Raw genomic sequence first — 18,053 nt, 5'->3', positions numbered from 1 at the left:
ATTTATTTTTTCCTGAAAAAAGCCAACAGTACTATACAAAAGATCCTGAAGCTTAGAGAAAGCAAGCAGAGGTGTTGAGGGAATGTGCTTTAGATGGCTTCCTTTCAATACTCGGTTCACTGCAGAGGAGCTAGGTGTTAGTTCTGTTTTATCACTTAGTCTGGTAAGTTGGGAGAATAAAAATAGCATGGACTTTGACCTACTATAGGGCTGGATTTGAATCCAGGCCCATTCCTTACTAGCTGTCTGAACTTGGGCAAGTAAATTAAATACTCTGAACTCAGTATTGCCTTCTCTGCTAGGGGCATAATATCTGCTTCACTGAGTGTGAAGGGCAGTGGAGTACAGTGGTTAAGGCTGTGGACTCTCATACCTAATTTCTTGGCTTCAGCTCTTCACTCAGCTACTTCTAGTTGTGTGCCCTTTGGTAAGTTTCTCAACCTTTTCTAGACCTGAGTTTCCTCATATGAAAAATGAGAATAATTATATTAGTATTTACCTTATAGGGCTGTTATGACATTAAATGAATTAATAAATGTAAAACACTTAACGTGATACCTGGCACATAGTAGGCACAGTAAATGTTTGCTTTTTTGAGGGTTAATTTGAGATAAAGGATGTAAAGAACTCTGTAGTGTCTAGCAAAAGCAGGTGCTTGATAACTAACTGGTTTTTCAAAATTTAAATTTTAGTAGGTGACAGCTTATTATAATATAATGCCATCGTATCAAAATTTCATTAGCTGCTGAAGTTAAATAAGTAGGGATCTGATCTTAAGAAGTCTTCAGGATCCAAAAGAAAACTGGTCATTCTTTTGTTTCTTACTTGTCCCTGGCAAAGGCTCCTTTGGACCCAGGTTCAAAATGTGCTTAAAGAATTGCAGGCCTAGCCAGACTTCTGTGGAACTACAAGGGGCAACTAGAACAGCCACTTGAGTGTGTGGAGTGGTGAGGAATGTTTGGGTTAGAAATAGCTGTTTTTGTAGCCCAGCTTTTGTGAAAGCCCCCTTGGTAGGAGGAAGTAGAGAAATGGCAGGAAAAGTTTGATTGTTTTTGAACTCCCTGTTTATCCTTGGGGTGTGGGTGTTTCAGGTGTAGGGGCTTTTCCTTCTTGACAGCATAGGGGTTTAGAGTCAAAGGTCGTTTATACGACTCAAAGGTCGTTTATAGTAGAACCAAATATCCTGCTGTACCAGGCCCTGCTAGATATTTGGTTGTAGACATAGTTATAGAGCACACATGGTCCAGCCCTTTTTTAAAATATGAGAATATGTTATCTCATTGTAAGATAAAGTGTATGTAAAGGGTTTAACCTGGCATTGTAGTGCTTTATTGAGAGTTAGCTGTCATCATCATCGTCCTTACTCTTAAACTTATGTTTCAGTTTAGTTAGGAACTATTAATACATGTTAATATTAAAAAGTAAGGAACTATTAATATTTATTCAGAAATTCTGTTTCCCTTTTTAAATTTTTCACTATTTATGGACATATACATGTTCAAAAAAGTGCATGTCCTAATTCTACAGCTTGATGAATTTTCACAAACTAAACACATACATGCCTTCAACACCTAACTCAAGAAACAGAATGTTACCAGTACCTCAGAAGCCCCACTCCTGTTCCCTTCTTGCCATTATCTTTTAGTTTTTAGGAAAAAACCCTGTTTTTCTCTTTAGTGACATTCAAAGCTACTAATGCGTGGCTTTATGTAAACTCTTAATAGCTATGGCTGACAGTTATAGCTGGCCTCATTACGTGCTTTTATTTTCTTATGGTTTAAAAAGCACATCTCCTGGAAAGGGATTTCAGTCCTGCAGGCTGTTGCATTTGAACATGGATAGGCTGAATGATCTCGTAGATCATCCTCTGCAAATAGGTGATGTGTTCTTTGCTTTTATGTGTCTATACTGTAGAAGTACGTTGAAACCAGAAGGTTGTCCATTGTACTAAAAGAAAAGGAAATTGGCTTAGCTGCACAGACCTCTTAGACATCTTCTCTAAAAGCATTCCACACTCAAAAGAGCTCAAGGCACATAAAAGAAATCCTATGGTGGAGGAAGATGGCACAGTGCTGGGTGCACTTGTGGGTGCTCATCTCCTGTCATTGAACAAGGTGATAAGGCTGAAGGACTGGCTACTTCTGGAAGTAATGGACTTCAGTGTATTCTCTTTGCTTTGTCTGGACATAATTAGAAAACCATGGGGAATTTTTCAGAAGGCAGCTTCTCAGAGGAAGAATAAAAATAAGGGGGTTGGAGTTCGAGGCTCTTTATATCTTCTTTTTGAAATCAAAGTACTAATCACATTAACTCTGAAAGCACCAGGACATTAGTCTTGTTTAGTACGTCTTGTTTAACTTTTTTTGGGCCCAGCTAATGGCTCTGCTAAAATATTGTACATGCATTTCAGAATGTCATTAGTCATTGTTGGCCAGTGTTTTATTTCTTGAAATTTATTAATTAGCTTAAAAAATTAAGATATAATTCATATACCATAAAATCTACTCCTTTAAAGTGTGCAGGTCAAGGGATTTTAGTATGGGTATTTACCACCACTATCTCATTCAAGAGCATTTTCTTCACCCCTGAGACGAAACCTCGACCCATTAGCAGTTACTCTCCACATTCTATTTGTTTAGTTTTGACAAAATAAATGTCATTAGCTATCTTTATTTCATAGAAGTCTTTTGCAGGGTGTCATGACAGTTGCGTGACCTTCTACATAGAGGTTTGTCCCATCTAACGTCCATCCTAAAGTTGAGTTGGGGTTGCGTTTTCAGCACCACCACCACCACTATGTGACTAAAATTGTCCTCAGACAGAAGATGACATATGTTTAGTTACAATTACTTATGAAAATTTCAGTGCATGTGAACTACTGTGTAGTTTCCACGAAACTAACTGAGCCTGTTGAAGATTTCTGATTGTCTGCCAAATTTGGGCTCTGTTTTATTAGCTTAGTGGTTTGAGAAATCTGTTCTTCTGGCTTGTATGGGAAGGTTTAAGTTTATTTGTTTCTTCATCTAGTTTTTGAAAAAAATACATAAAGTGTATTTGTATTTACACTTAGTTGATTTCTGAAGGATTGGAATTGATTATTTCTACATGACTGAGATTAACGTAAAGTTCAGATTAATAATTTAGATTGATTTTTTGAATCTCTACTTTTATTATTTCAAAAGTAATATATGCTGATTGAAAAATTTTTTTAGATATGTAAATATTAGAAGAGTTGTTAAGTACAAAAAGAGAGTTGTCATCCTGCCTCTCACTTTATAGAGTTTATACTTAAACTATTTTTATGTCTAATCATATAACCTGCTTAATTTTTACTTAACTTTTAAATATACTATAGCAATGCTTATTTATTAAATTGTGTTGTTTTACATTCTAACACTGTTTAAAGTTTCTGAAGGTTTAAAAATGTTTTCCTTCCAAATGGTGATTGATTACTAAGATTACTCTTAGTAATCTTTCGTAAAAATTACTGTGGTCTGCTGTACTCTGAAAACTATAAAACACTGATGAGAGCAATTGAAGATGACACAAGGAAATAGAAATACATTCCATGCTCATGGGTTAGAAGAACAAATATTGTTAAAATGTGTATACTACCCAAAGCAATCTATACATTTAATGCAGTCCTTATCAAATTACCACCAGCATTTTTCACAGAGGTAGAACAAACATTCCCAAAATTTATATGGAACCACAAAAGACCCCAAATAGCCAAAGCAACCTTGAAAAAGAAAAACAAAGCTGGAGGGATCACAATTCTGGACTTCAATTTATATTACAAAACTGTAAAGATCAAAATAAATGGCATTAAAAAAAAGCACAGTATGGTACTGGTACAAAAATAGACACATAGATCAATGGAACAGAATAGAAAACTCAGAAATGAACCCACAATTTTATGGTCAACTAATCTTTGACAGAACAGGAAAGAATATCCAATGGGTAAAAGACAGTCTCTTCAACACATGGTGTTGGGAAAAGTGGACAGTAACCTGCAAAAGAATGAAATTGGACCACTTTGTTACACCATACACAAAAATAAATTCAAAAATTGGAGTGAATGGATGAAAGACCCAAATGTGAAACCTGAAACCATAAAAATTGTAGAAGAGAACATAAGCAGTAACCTCTTGGACATCAGCCATAGCAACTTTTTTCTAGATATATCTCCTGAGGCAAGAGAAACCAAAGTAAAAACAAACTATTGGGACTTCATTAAAATAAAAAGCTTCTACACAGTGAAGGACACTATCAAGAAGACTAAAAGGCAGTGTACGGAATGGAAGAAGATATTTGCAAATGACATATCTGATAAAGAGTTAGTATCTAAAATCTATAAAGAACTTATAAAACGGAACACCCCAAAATGAATAATCTAGTTAAAAAATGGGCAGAAGGAATGAATAGACATTTTTCCAAAGAATACATATAGATGGCCAGCAGACACATGAAAAGATGCTCAACATAACTCATCATCAGGGAAATTCAAATCAAAACCATGGTGACACACCATCTCACACCTGTCAGAATGGCTAATATCAGCAACATAAGAAACAACAGGTGTTGGTGAGGATGCAGAGGAAGGGGAACCCTCTTGTACTGTTGGTGGAAATGCGAACTGGTGCAGGCACTGTGGAAAGCAGTATGGAGATTCCTCAAAAAGTTAAAAATAGAACTACCATAAGATCTAACAATTGCACTGCTGGGTATTTACCCAAAGAGTACAAAAATACTAATTCAGAGGGATACTGCACCTCAATGTTTATTTATAGCATCATTATATATAATAGCCAAATCATGGAAAGAACCCAAATGTCTATTGATTGGTGAATGGATAAAGAAGATGTGGTATATAGATAGAAGGGAATATTACTCAGCCATCAAGAAGAATGGAATCTTGCCATTTGCAATGACATAGATGGAGCTAGAGAGTATTATGCTATATGAAATAAGTCAGAGAGAGAAAAATACCATATGAATTCACTCATATGTGGAATTTAAGAAACAAAACAAATAAGCAAAGGGGAAAAAGGAAGAGAGAGAGAGAGGCAAATCATGAAACAGACTCTTAACTATGGAGAACAAGAGAACAAACTGATGGTTACCAGAGAGGAGGTGGGTGGGAGGATGGGTTAATAGGTGATAGAAATTAATGGGTGAACTTGTTGTGACAAGCACTGGATGTTGTATGGAAGTGCTGAATCATTGTATTGTGCACCAGAAACTAATATTGCAATCTGTGTTAACTAACTGGAATTTAAAGAAAAACTTAAAAAAAAAAAAAAAAGATGGTATATATACACAATAGAAGACTATTTAGCTATAAAAAAGAATGAAATCTTGACATTTGTAATGACATGGATGAAGCTAGAGAATAAAATGCTAAGCAAAATAACTCAGAGAAAGACAAATACCATATGAGTTCATATGAGAATCTGATGGTTACCAGAGGGAGGTGGGTAGGGGGATGGGTGAAATAGCTGATGGGGATTAAGGAGTGCACTTGTGATGATGAGCACAGGGTGATGTTTTGCACACCTGAAACTAATATAACACTTTACCATATTGGAATTAGAATAATAATGATAATAAAAAAGAAGACATAAAAATAATTACCATCGTCTGTTCTGGGTCTAGTGGAACTTCTGAGCAACTGTGGAAATGTACATGCTTCCAAACTTGGGTCTGTTTATCATCATAGAAGGCTGTGGGTCCAGAACTCTTAAAGAGGCCTCCTCCCTCACAGCTTTTATCCAAAGGTTTTAGGACCAAATGACTTCCATCTCACCTGAATTTTTTCAGGCACAAATATTTCGTCAGGGTGATACAGTTGAACATGTACTTTTTCAGTGATTCTCATGAATAGGATGGTATTTATCATGTACTATGTAAAAACATTAAATAGAAGGCATCAAAAGATTGCGGCTAACTGGATTCACTAAACCGCCCCCCTCCCCAGCTCCTGATTAAATGCCTGTTTTTTTTTCACTCTTGACCACATGGTCTCCTGGAGTTTCCCAAAGACACTTTGTAATTATGTAGGGATGCTTGATTAGAACTGCATTCTTGGGAATCAGTAATTGTACTGAAGAAATGCCTTAGAGGTGGAAGAGATGGCTCTCGCAGTAATCTTTTTGAAGTACCAAAGAGGAATTTGGAAGAGAATCCTAAATTTATTTTAGGTCAGAAGTATCTGGGAAGGCTGCATAATGAATGTGAACTGCTATGTAAAATAAGCAAGTTGAATTTAGCTATCCCCTGAGCAACTACCTAATCATGGACTTGACATTTTTGAATGTGCAATAATGTTTTCATTCTATTAGGGTATCTTGTAGCAAATTAATATTAGGATGTATATATCTGTATCTTCACTGTATTTTTAAAATGGTTTAATATTCTTCTCATCTGCCACACTCTTTCATTCATACGTAATATCATATACTGGAGTTATGTGGCTATTGGACTGTGACTTGACATTGATAATGGACTGGAAAAAGTTGTAAAGAGCCAAGCAAACCATCTTCTACTATATGAATAGTTAATCAGCAATAGGAGTATCTTGCAGAAAATGCTGGAGTTTTAATGGATATTAGATAGGACTCACTGTTGAAAGAGAAAACGGAAAAACAATGCCACACAGTGTAAAATGAGGTGAGGTTACACATACTCTGTATTCCCTGTAAAACAGTAAAGAATTGGTAGGCTCTGAAGTTTACCTAGTGTGTTCAATAGTCCACAAAAGGTTGGGCTTTATGCTTATTAAATAGTACTTAAAAAGATTGTTTTTGTTTTTTTCCCTATATACTCTCTCACCCAAAGGTGAATTCATTTCCTTGTATAATCACCCTGTCAAGTGTTAATTATCTCAACAAATTCTTATTGTGCTCCTACTATGTAGTAAGCATAGAATTTTGGATAAATATTGAACTTTGGATAGATCAACGGTCAGTTGGGTTCGTTGAATGGAGAGAACTTCTTCTATTTGTCCCAGGTAAACCTTACCCTAAGGAAAGAACTGGGAGATTGAAGAAAAGGTGTGCTGATCTATAAACCAGAATTGGGAAGACAAAAGTGGTGATTGTTTGGGAAAGTGTGTTATCAAGAATCCACTCCAACCAGTATATCTGGCTCTGTGGTTGTTCTGAGGGTAACTGAAAACTTTCTGAGCCTTTGACACAATAAGGAAGTTGTTTCTCCTATATGAAAAACTTATACTGGGGAGCATGTTTTGTTTTACCTTTTTTTTTTTTTTTTGCTTTATCTCATCCATTTATAAAGTATTTGCTTTATAAATGCTTTCTCAACCATTTATAAAGTATTTGCTTACTCTGTGTTAACCAGTGTGCTAGGTATTCAAAACTGGTGTTAAATCATTAGACTTGTGCTTAAGGGTCTTAGTATCTACGTTTTTATAGGAAAGAATTTTAAAAGTTCACTTCCTAGAACTCTGTGAATGTTTTATATAATTTTAAGCTTTGTGTAAGAAATAGTAAATAGTTATTTTATTTATTTAAAAAGAAAAAGATTTTTTTAAAAGGGAAATTGGTGTTTTGTAAGTAACATGTCTGAAACTAAGGTGAAAGAAGTATTCTTTTTATAACTTAAAAATGCCCAAACTAGGGGCACCTGGGTGGCTCAGTTGTTCAAGTGTCTGACTCTTGGTCTCAGCTCAGGTCTCTATCTCAGTTTTTGTGAGTTCAAGCCCCACATTGGGCTGCATGATGGGTGTGGAGCCTACTTAAAAATCTTATGTATATATTCTTATATATACAATATAAACATACAATATCCTATATAAAAATAAAAATACCCAAACTAAAAAACTCAGATGCTATAAAAACAATGTTCAATAACAAATGAAATTCCCTTCTACTCTAGTTCTTCCCTTCAGTTCCAGATCTCTAGATTCCCTTCTACTCCAGATCTCCCTCCCCAGAAACAACTATTGTTTATCAGCTTCCTGTTGCCTATTTTGAGTAATAGTTTAAGCATGCACAAACATATGTGATTCCAGTTCCCTTTTCATACAAATGGGAACATATTACATAAACTGTACTGCTCCTTGTACTTTCTAAGGTCAAGTGCATTCCTTTTCACTGGCTGCTCAGTATTCCATTGTCTGGGTAAACTGTTCATTATTTAACCATCCCTTGCCAAGGGACATTTTAAATTTCCCCACGTTTTTACTGTAATACACAATTATATATAAAAATTTATCTATTTTTTTTTTTTACATATATCTTTCCCATGTTTGTATCTTTGGGATAAATTTCTAGAAGTGGAATCGCTGGGTCAAGGAGTATATACTTCCAATTTTGATACATATGGTCAAAAGGAGGTTCATAGGGGTTGACAAATTGATACTTCCATTAGGTGAGAGTGCCTGAATGCACACATTCTTACCAGAACACTGCATTTTAAAACTTTTTGACCTTTGCCTGTTGGCTAGGTGAAAATTTTATCTCAGTTTAACTTTTCTTTCTTTAGACTAAAGTTTACCATCTTTTTATGGATTATAAGCCATTTGTTAGTATTTGTTTTGTGAACTTCTGGTTTCATGTCCTTTGCCTTTTTCTTATTGCTTTGTTGTTCTTTTTCTGATCAAGTTGTAAGAGTTCCCTTCTCTCTCTTGGGGCGCCTGGGTGGCTCAGTCGTTAAGCGTTTGCCTTTGGCTCAGGTCATGATCTCAGTGTCCTGGGATTGAGCCCCACATAGTCCCACATCAAGCCCCACATCAGGCTCCCTGCTCAGCAGGAAGCCTGCTTCTCCCTCTCCTACTCCCTCTCCTTGTGTTCCCTCTCTTGCTATCTCTCTCTGTCAAATAAATAAAATCTTTTAAAAAAGTTCTCTTCTGTCTGTATAAGAAGATTTGTCCTTTGTCATAGGTGCTGCCAGTATATTTTGCATTTTGTTTTTATGTTTTGACTTATGGCAATTTTTTCTTTGTGTATTAAAAAAAATTCTTATGCTGTCAAATTTAGCTTTTTTTTAATTAAAAATTTTTTTTATTTAACTCTTTTCTTTGATAGTTTTGGGATTTTGTGTTTTACTTAGAAAGCACTTTCACATTTAGAGGCCTGAAAGATTGTTTATTGTTTTCTTCTAGTATTTTCATAGATTAATTATTTTTCCCTTTGCTCAATCAGAATTTATTGTTATGAGAAATGAGGTAGGTAGAAATTTAGTTTTATTTTTCCAGCCTGCTAGAATCTGTCTTTTCTCCACCTATTTGAAGTACAGTTTATTGTGTACTAAATTCTTATATAAGTGGGTCTATTGCTCAACATTTTTCTATTTCATTGCTTTTCATGTGTGTGCAAACTTTTAATTATTATAACTTTATAGTATTTTAAAGTCTAGAATTTTCCTGGCTATACTAGCATGTTTCATTTTATTATCTGACCTTTAGAATCAGTTTATCTGATTGCAAACGATAAGAATGACAAAAATTCCGTTAGTATTCTTATTGAGATTGCATTGCCTTTATAATATAATTGAGATAAGTTGATAATTTTACAATACCCAGGACCAGGATACTTTTAAAATTTATTTGCAACTGTATTATGGATTTCTGGAGTCTTAAAGTTCATTTAGATTTTTTAAGTTTGTTATTAAACTTATTCTTAGGAATTTTTTGTTTAGTTATTGCTCTTATAAATGGGATCTTTTTTGGTATAATGTTTTCTGAGTTCTTTGTTCATAATAGTTTTTCCAGTTTCATATATATCATATTAAATGTAAATACTGATAATTTTGTTTCTTCCTGTGCTGTTTGGGTCTCTCATTTCTTTCTATCTTCTAGTTGTATTGACTCATACTTTTTGGGTAGTGTTAAAATAATACTGGTGATAATGTGTATGTTTTTTTCCTGAATTGAGTAGAATTATTTCTAGAATTTTATCATTAGTCATAATACAGGCCTTGGATTTCAGATACACACATTACCCCCTCCCCCGCCCGCCCCCGCCCCACCATATAATCATGTTAAGGAACTAGAACTAATTTTTGGTTTTACTAAGAATTTTTAAGGGATGCCTGGGTCGTGCAGTCAGCTGAGAGTCCGACTGCCTCTTGGTTTTGGCTCAGGTCGCAATCTCGGGGGCTGTGGGATTAAGCCCTGAGTGGAGTTCTGCTCAGTGCAGAGTCTGATGGGGACTCTCTCCCTTTCCCTCTGCCCCTCCCCTCTGTATGCTCTTTCTCTCTAAAATAGATAAATCTTAAAAAATAATTTTTAAAATAAGGAATTTATGTGGAATTTTATCAAACATATTTCTAAATTTATAAATATTATCATTTTTCTCCTTTGACCTGCTAATGAAATCTGGTAAGTCTCCTAATATTGAACCATCTTTGTCTTACTAGTAAAAGCCTCACATGATCAATCATATATTATTCTTTTAAAGTATTGATGGATTCTGTTTATTGATATTTTCATTAGGATTTCTACATTAATATTTACATGAATATCTGTATGAATCATGAATGAGATGGTTTTAGGCGTTTTTATCTTTTTTAAAGGGTGCTTGAATCGGTGTTTTTCTGGCAATATACAAAGAATTTTAAATCTTTCTATCTTTTACTCCCACACATTTAACTATCATTAGAATTATCCATTCCTTTGAAAACTTGGTAGAATTTGTCAGTGTAACTATTTGGGCTTGGTGCTTTGTGAGATACGGCTTTGATATATTTCTTAGTTATAACATAGATTTGTTAACCTATTTTGATTGAGTCTAACATTAATTAATGACATGATGTTTATATATTTGACACTATTTGTGAGAGTTTAGGTGATCATTTTTAGCTGTTGGATCTTTGTCAACATAGGACAGCAGGACAAAGTCAAGCTTTGGGGAATTTGCTGAGGGATAGCAGAATTTACTATGGAAAGATGAACTATAGCCAGGTCTTGAAGGGTTGGCATTTTCTCATTCATGTTAGTCAAAATGTGTATGTTTGACTGGGGGAGGAAATTGTTAAGGATTATGTCAGTCAGTGTTAAGCTGATCTGGTAGAGTTATTTGCAGGTTGTACAGTGTTTGTAGAGGATTCTAGGCAGTAGAAGGCTTCTTTAAGTCATCTTTCGTTTGAATTTTTTGTTAATAATTTTTATATTTTTTTATAAACATATAATGTGTTATTAGCCCCAGGGGTACAGGTCTCTGAATCGCCAGGTTTACACACTTCACTGTGCTCACCATAGCGCATACCCTCCCCAATTTCATTTGAATTTAACCTTAGTGTTTTGGTCAATACATTTTTATTTATTTATTTATTTATTTATTTATTATTATTTTTAAATTGAAAATCTGTTTATTGGGATAGTGTTCCACTCATCTTGATTCAGGGTATTTTAGTGCTGCTTCCACCTGAAGGAGAATCCTTCTGTAAGTCTCGCTTTCCCTCCTGTGCACTGGCAGAGGACAGCGGAGCAGCCGACACACAGAACTACCATGTGTGCGTGGCTGAAGACGTGGGGATTTTGCAGCATCCTGGGCACTTGGTGTCCATGGAGTAGGAGTTGGGGCTCTGCACCTGAAGCTGCTTCTTGTGCTTCCTCTTCTCCTCTCCCAGGGTCAGGTGTAGGAGGTCCTTCATGAGGGCCATGTTCTCGTGGGAAGGTTGTCACCGCTGGCAAGGTGGCCATTACATTCAGAAGGTCTTCAACTTGTAAACACCTCACAGCTCACAGTATTTTCATGCATGGCGCCCAGCTCTGTAAGTGCTTTTCTGTCTTTTGGTCTCACTTGCTAGGTTTTGTTTTTGTTTTTGTTTTTTAGTGTTAGAAAAACCTTTTTATTTATTTATTTTTTAAAAAATTTATTAACATATAATGTATTATTTGCCCCAGGGGTACAGGTCTGTGAATCATCAGGCTTACACATTTCACAGTACTCACCATATCACATACCCTCCCCAATGTCCATAACCCAACCACCCTCTCCATACCCCCCAACTCTCCCTAGCAACCCTTAGTTTGTTTTGTGAGATTAAGAGTCTCTTATGGTTTTATCAGGCTAAGGTCATAACACAGTCACTGCAGATGGCATTCTACTAGATTCCCAGTTGTCATGAGACCATTTTTTAAAGAGGGTCATACATGAAGAATTGGTTTTATGCTTTAAAGAAGGAGTGGAAAGAGCACACAGGCTTTGAAGCAATGAGATGTGAAGTCATGTTACTTTTGCCATTGAACTGATTATTAGACTTCTTTTAGCCTTCATCTGTAAATAGAAAATAGGGATAATAATATGTACTTTGCAGGGTTTTGTGAAGATTTAATGAGATAATGTATCTGATGAACCTGGAGCGTAATTAGCATTTAATGAATTTTGTAATAAATTCATTCCTTTCCCTTAATAGCTTATAATTTAGTTTTACTGCATGGTTTTCTTTAAGTCTGGTTTCACTTCATTCATTCATTGTAAAACCATTTATTGAGCACCTGCTCTGTTTCAGGGGGCTTAGAGCAATGATTAAGGCAGGCGGTGTCTGTGTTTTTATGAAATTTGCATTCTAATGCATAGGTAGAAAGAGATAAAAAAAAAAACAACACCTAGAAAATATCAGATGAGTGATTAGCAATGTGGCAAAAAAAAAAAAAAAAAAAAAGAAAAAGAAAAAAGAACATAAACAAGGAGAGATAGAAATCCAGGGTTAAAGTACTTCTTTAGATTGGATGGACAGGAAAGGCCTTTTGGATAAAGTGACATTTTACGGAGACCTGAATAAGAAGGAGCCAGCAGTGTTAAGATCTGGAAGTAGAACATTCCAGGCAGAGGCACCGGGTAGCAGAAATGTGGTAGTGAGCTTGTTCTGCTCCAGGAATAGAAGGATGGAACTAACAATTCAGACAAGGGCCAGATCTGGAGGGCCCTCATAGACCAGCATCTAGAGTTTGGTGTGAGGGAAGTTTGGAGTTTCTCTAAGCCTAAAATCTATGGATGTGTGTTAATTATCATGGCTGAACTATTGTGGTAATAGTTTAATCTCAGCATGCACCCAGATAATACACATAATATTATCCTTCAGGGAGAATGAGAACAAGAGCCTTATCTTAATATAGTGAAATAAGTGGATTAAAAATTAAAGTGAGGCCTAATACACATAACTAATTTTTATGTTAGGTAATGAGAGGTAATTAAAGTAATATGCTCATATAATTAACTTTAATTATTTTTCTTAGTGACATTTAGTTTATGATAACTCTTCTTGGGATATTGTGGCATAATATGAAAAGTTATGACCACATAAGTAATGAATTTGTTCTGAACATCACTCATATTTGATGGTAGCTTAGAATAAAGATAAAGGCATATTTTTTAAAATAAAATTTTTAGAGTAGTTTTAGGCTTGCAGAAAATTTGTAAAGTCAGTACAGAGAGTTCCCACATACTCTACATCCAGCTCTGCCTTTACTAACGTCTTAGAGTAGTAGTATGGTACCTTAGTCAAAATTGAGGAGCCAATATTGATACTTTGTTAGGAAATGAAATTTTTACTTGCAAAGCAATTCTGATGCTAATGACCCAGAGTTAGTGCACACTCACAGGCTGAGGTCACAGTTCTCCACAAGACTCTTCTCATTAGATACATCAGCCAGAAGCTTTGGGGTTGCTAGACCACCTGTGTTTCTGACCAAGGAGCTATATAAATTCAGAGGTTTCCACTAACTACTCCTCAGGTTCAGTAATATCCTGGAATGACCCAGAACTTAGGAAAGTGCTATACTTATGATTACAGTTTTACTATAAAGAATATAGAGCAGGACTAACCAATGAAGTGATTCATAGGGCCAGGTGTGGGAGGGTCCCAGATGGGAAGCATCACCCTGAGGCACATTGATGTATGTGATTACCAACCAGGAAAGCTCACCATGGAATGGCTCTCAGTTTGGGTTTGTCAGATGCTTTTCTCATGATTAAATTGGGGTTACAGGTTTTTAGGAAAGAAGACCATAGAGCTAAAGTGCCATTCTTACCACATTGTATCAAGGGTACATAATCAGCATGACTTCGGACTGTTGATGTTGACCTCAGTTATCTGACTGAGATAATGTTTATCACCATAGAGTTAGTTATGCTTCCCTTCCTTCCCCCCTTTTCATACTGTGCTCTTCGGAAAGAAGTTACTATGTGCAGTCCACACTTAAGGACTGGGGAATTATGCTCTGCCTCCTTGAGCATGGAGTAAGATTTAGGAATTTTTGATAGAAAGAGAAAAGATTTGAAATGTGCAAGTCATTAGAATCTGTTAACCTTTTTCAAATATTAGAAAAATGGAATCTTGGAGCTGGATGGGACCTGAAGGGGCCATAGTTTGAGACAGAGTCCTCTGGTGGGGAGAGGGACTGTAATAACTCCAGGGCTGCATTCACATGTTTCTGTCTCAAATTGCTCTCTGTGGAGTGGGATGTGACCTATGGTAACCTTGCTGAATGAAAAGCCATTAGTCTTCTCCCAACCGCCCCCCTCATCCTCAACCTTCAAACGTGTTTTGTGATAGGAAATACAGTAAGAGCTGCTTTTTTCCATGTGTATGGTGGTTGTGCACATTATTTAATTTCAGCTTATTAAAGTGGTGTGCATGCTATTTTCCATGAAATTTAATTCTTCTATAGGTTGATTTTTATAGAACTTGAATTTTGATTTTGTTATTGTTATTTGAAAGGTTCAACTTTTGGCTTATGGGAAAATTATTCTAATGTGTTATGTACGTTCAGATTCTGTGTTCTGGGATGTCAAATTATTTGTAAGACTGTTTAGAGTAAAGATCAGATATTAAATCTCATAGTTGGTGAGTGGGAAAAATACATTCTGATTTCATTGAAGTATTTTGAGAACCCTGCTGTGACAGGTGTCCTCATGCAAATAGCTGTCCTCATGATAAAACTCTAGCTTCCAGCCACATGCAAATAATATGAAATTTTAAGTCAGAATATTCACGGAAAGGCATTTGGTCTGCGATTGGAGGAAGAGAAGTTGCTTACCTTGTAGTTTGATTTGCATCTTTTTAATATTATTCTTTCAAGTGCTCCAAGCAACAGACATCATTTGTAACATCTAAAAACACTTAGCCTATTTTGTGCTCATTATAAAACATGGAGTTCTTAATGGGCTGATTAATCCAAACAACACCCTCTGAGAACAAGAGTTACCTCCACTTTGACCCTGGGGGTGATGGTAACATGATCTGGTTTGAGGCAGTGGCTGAACCTGGTAGATTAGTTTTGATTGTCTTGTCTGGGTCCATATCTAACTGAACAAAAAGCTGCTTCTTGTACGTTAGCTGGTGAACCTCACCCTACCATGCAGGGAATAACACTTCTAGGGAGAAATGTTACTTATGAGAAAGACAACTATCATATGATCTCCCTGATATGAGGGAGAAGAGATGCAACATGGGGGGTTAAGGGGGTAGGAGAAGAGTAAATGAAACAAGATGGGATTGGGAGGGAGACAAACCATAAGTGACTCTTAATCTCACAAAACAAACTGAGGGTTGATGGGGGAAGGGGGGTTGGGGGGGGTGGGGTTATGGACATTGGGGAGGGTATGTGCTATGGTGAGTGCTGTGAAGTGTGTAAACCTGGCGATTCACAGACCTGTACCCCTGGGGATAAAAATATATTATATGTTTATAAAAAATAAAATTAAAAAAAAATGTGGGTCCATCAGTAAGTATTGTTTTCCCCAAGAATTTTTCCAACTTTGTCTGTCTGTCTATCTATCTATCTATTTATCTCTATCTACAACAAATATGCTCTTTTTCTAATTAACTTTAGATCAGGGTTTCTCAACTTAGATACGGTTGGCCTTTTGGGCCAGAGAATTCTTCAGTGTCGTGGAGGCTGGCCTGTTCATTGTAGGATGTTTAGCAACATCCTTGACTCCTGCTCAACCCACACCCCCACCCCAGACTGTGACAAACCAAACTGTTCAACATTACCAATATCCTTCAGGAGGCAAACATCACCACTAGGTGGGAACCACTGCTCTAAAGTTAGCAAGACAAACTTCAGACCCCAGTTTTGACTGTCATGTTTAACTCATCAGTGCCATGCATCACCACCAGCCTCCTTTTCTCTCAGAGATATTTTTTGTGCCTGTTTCTGGTGTTTCAGGATTTGGTTTAGAAGATAAAGCAGGAATGAATAACTTTGTATAGGGAATTTATCTTGACACAATGTTGAACAGTTTTAAAGTAATCGAATTATATTTACAAATTAAGTACATTTCCCCAGGTGAATTTAAACTATCTTGTCACTGCTTAATTACATTTCTATCTACTTTTAAGAAAACCACAAACATTCCCCCACTTACCTCTTTGTAAATCTTCACAGGGCTCCCCCAGCAGTTTTTGTTTACAGCTCTTTGATCTCAGAGTGGTTTTGTGCTAGTGATTTCAACTAGTTGTCTCCCTAAAGACCTAAAGGGGTAGATCTCAGGGAAAGCCCTTTACTACTTTCCCCTAAATCTGAACTTAAAGCCATGAAAGGGAATACTTTCTTTTCAATCAGGGAACCAACCATCAATCACAGATTTCCTCCTCTCTACCTCTTCCATTTCAAAGCTGAGAGTTTAGGAAACCCTGGCCTGGGAATACTTAAAGGAATAAAATCTCTACGGCTTTCTTTGAACATCTTATGTATGTTGTCGATAAAGGTTCATGCCGTTTGCTTAGATGCCGTTATGAAAGAATAAAGTAAAGCAAAAGAAAACCTGCAAGCATCATCTCTTGCTCCCATCATCTTTTCCTTTTGGATATGTATACATCCAAAAGATAGGTTAAGAGGTTGCTTCTGACCAGGGGCTGGAGTTAGGGGTGGGGATGGAGGATGGGGTAGAATGAGCTGTCTAGACTCTGTGAAGGTATTTTTGGGCTGCATCTCTGCTACTCTGCTTCCGAATCTACCTTTCATCCTCAATTTTTGAAAGTATCTTTTACATCAGTTAACACATTGTCTTCTTTTGAGTGATCTGAAGAAATAAGAAACCCTGAGTAGAACGTATACGTGGAAGGATTGCATGGGTATCAGCTTTGTAACTGTATTTTTCCCTCTGTGGGACTCATTTAATTTGAATGCTCTCCCTTTTGCAGCTGGTACCTTTGGCTATCCTGGGGAAGCGGAGGAGCATAATGATTAAGGGCTCCAACATTGGAGTTGGAAGGATCTGCATTTAAATTTGATTATGCCCATTCCTAGCTCTGTTTCCTAGCTTCTCTGCACCTCATTTGTAAAACAGGTGTTAACAACACCAGTTTCACAGGATAGGAATGTGGATTAAATGGGACAATGTCTTTTACAGGTACTTGGTAGGAGCTCAGTGAAGTGTGCTTCCTGTCCTTTCACTCCCTTCCTACTTCTCTTATCCTTCACCTACTAAAGCCAGTCCATTCCGCATACTTTGGATAATTTGGAATGAACAAAAGGTCACCCTCTCCCTGTGTTCACTCTGCCTATCTTTTCTAAGCCTCAACACCCCAAGTGTGTTCATGCCCCAGGGCCTTTGCATTTACTCTTCCCTTTGCCTGGCACATGCTTCTCAGATATCCACATGGCTTGCTCCTTCACTTCCTTCAGGTCTCTATTCATATGTCACTTATCAGAAAAACCTTCTCTGGGGGCACTTAGGTGGCTCAGTCAGCTAAGCGTCTGATTATTGATTTCAGCTCAGGTCTAGAACTCAGGGTCGTGGGATCCAGCCCTGTGTAGGGCTCTGTGCCAGGCGTGGAGTCTGCATAAGATTCTCTCTTGCCTCTCCCTCTGGTCCTCCCCTCGCACATTCACAGACAGTCTCTCTCTCTCTAAAAAAGATAAATAAACAAATAATGTTTAAACAGCAAAAAAAGGAAAACCGTCTCTGACCATTGTATGTGAAATAGGGGCTTGCTCCCTTTCCTGGTACTTCCTAACTTCCTTGCCCTGCTTATTTTTTCCCCATGCCACTCAGCATCTATTGATATATTTTTGTTTCGTACCATCTATATCTCCCCACTAGAATAGAAGCCTCTTAAGGACAGGGACTCATTGC

At 36.7% G+C, this 18,053-nt stretch overlaps 1 protein-coding gene and 1 pseudogene across 1 annotated transcript in view; one reads left to right on the top strand and one right to left on the bottom strand.

The window, feature by feature from the left end:
- The window catches only part of LOC111147755 (protein phosphatase, Mg2+/Mn2+ dependent 1L), a 309,613-nt gene that overhangs the window by 32,613 nt on the left and 258,947 nt on the right, over window positions 1-18,053 (top strand). The gene's annotated exons all lie outside the window — the stretch shown is intronic.
- Window positions 11,372-11,631, bottom strand: LOC111147787 (annotated as a pseudogene).

The sequence above is a fragment of the Enhydra lutris genome, unplaced genomic scaffold, assembly GCF_002288905.1.
Source record: "Enhydra lutris kenyoni isolate GAN:26980312 unplaced genomic scaffold, ASM228890v2 scaffoldscaffold2, whole genome shotgun sequence".
Lineage (NCBI taxonomy): Eukaryota > Metazoa > Chordata > Mammalia > Carnivora > Mustelidae > Enhydra > Enhydra lutris.
Note: the sequence above shows the minus strand (reverse complement) of the source record. Positions and strands in the feature narration are given on the sequence as shown.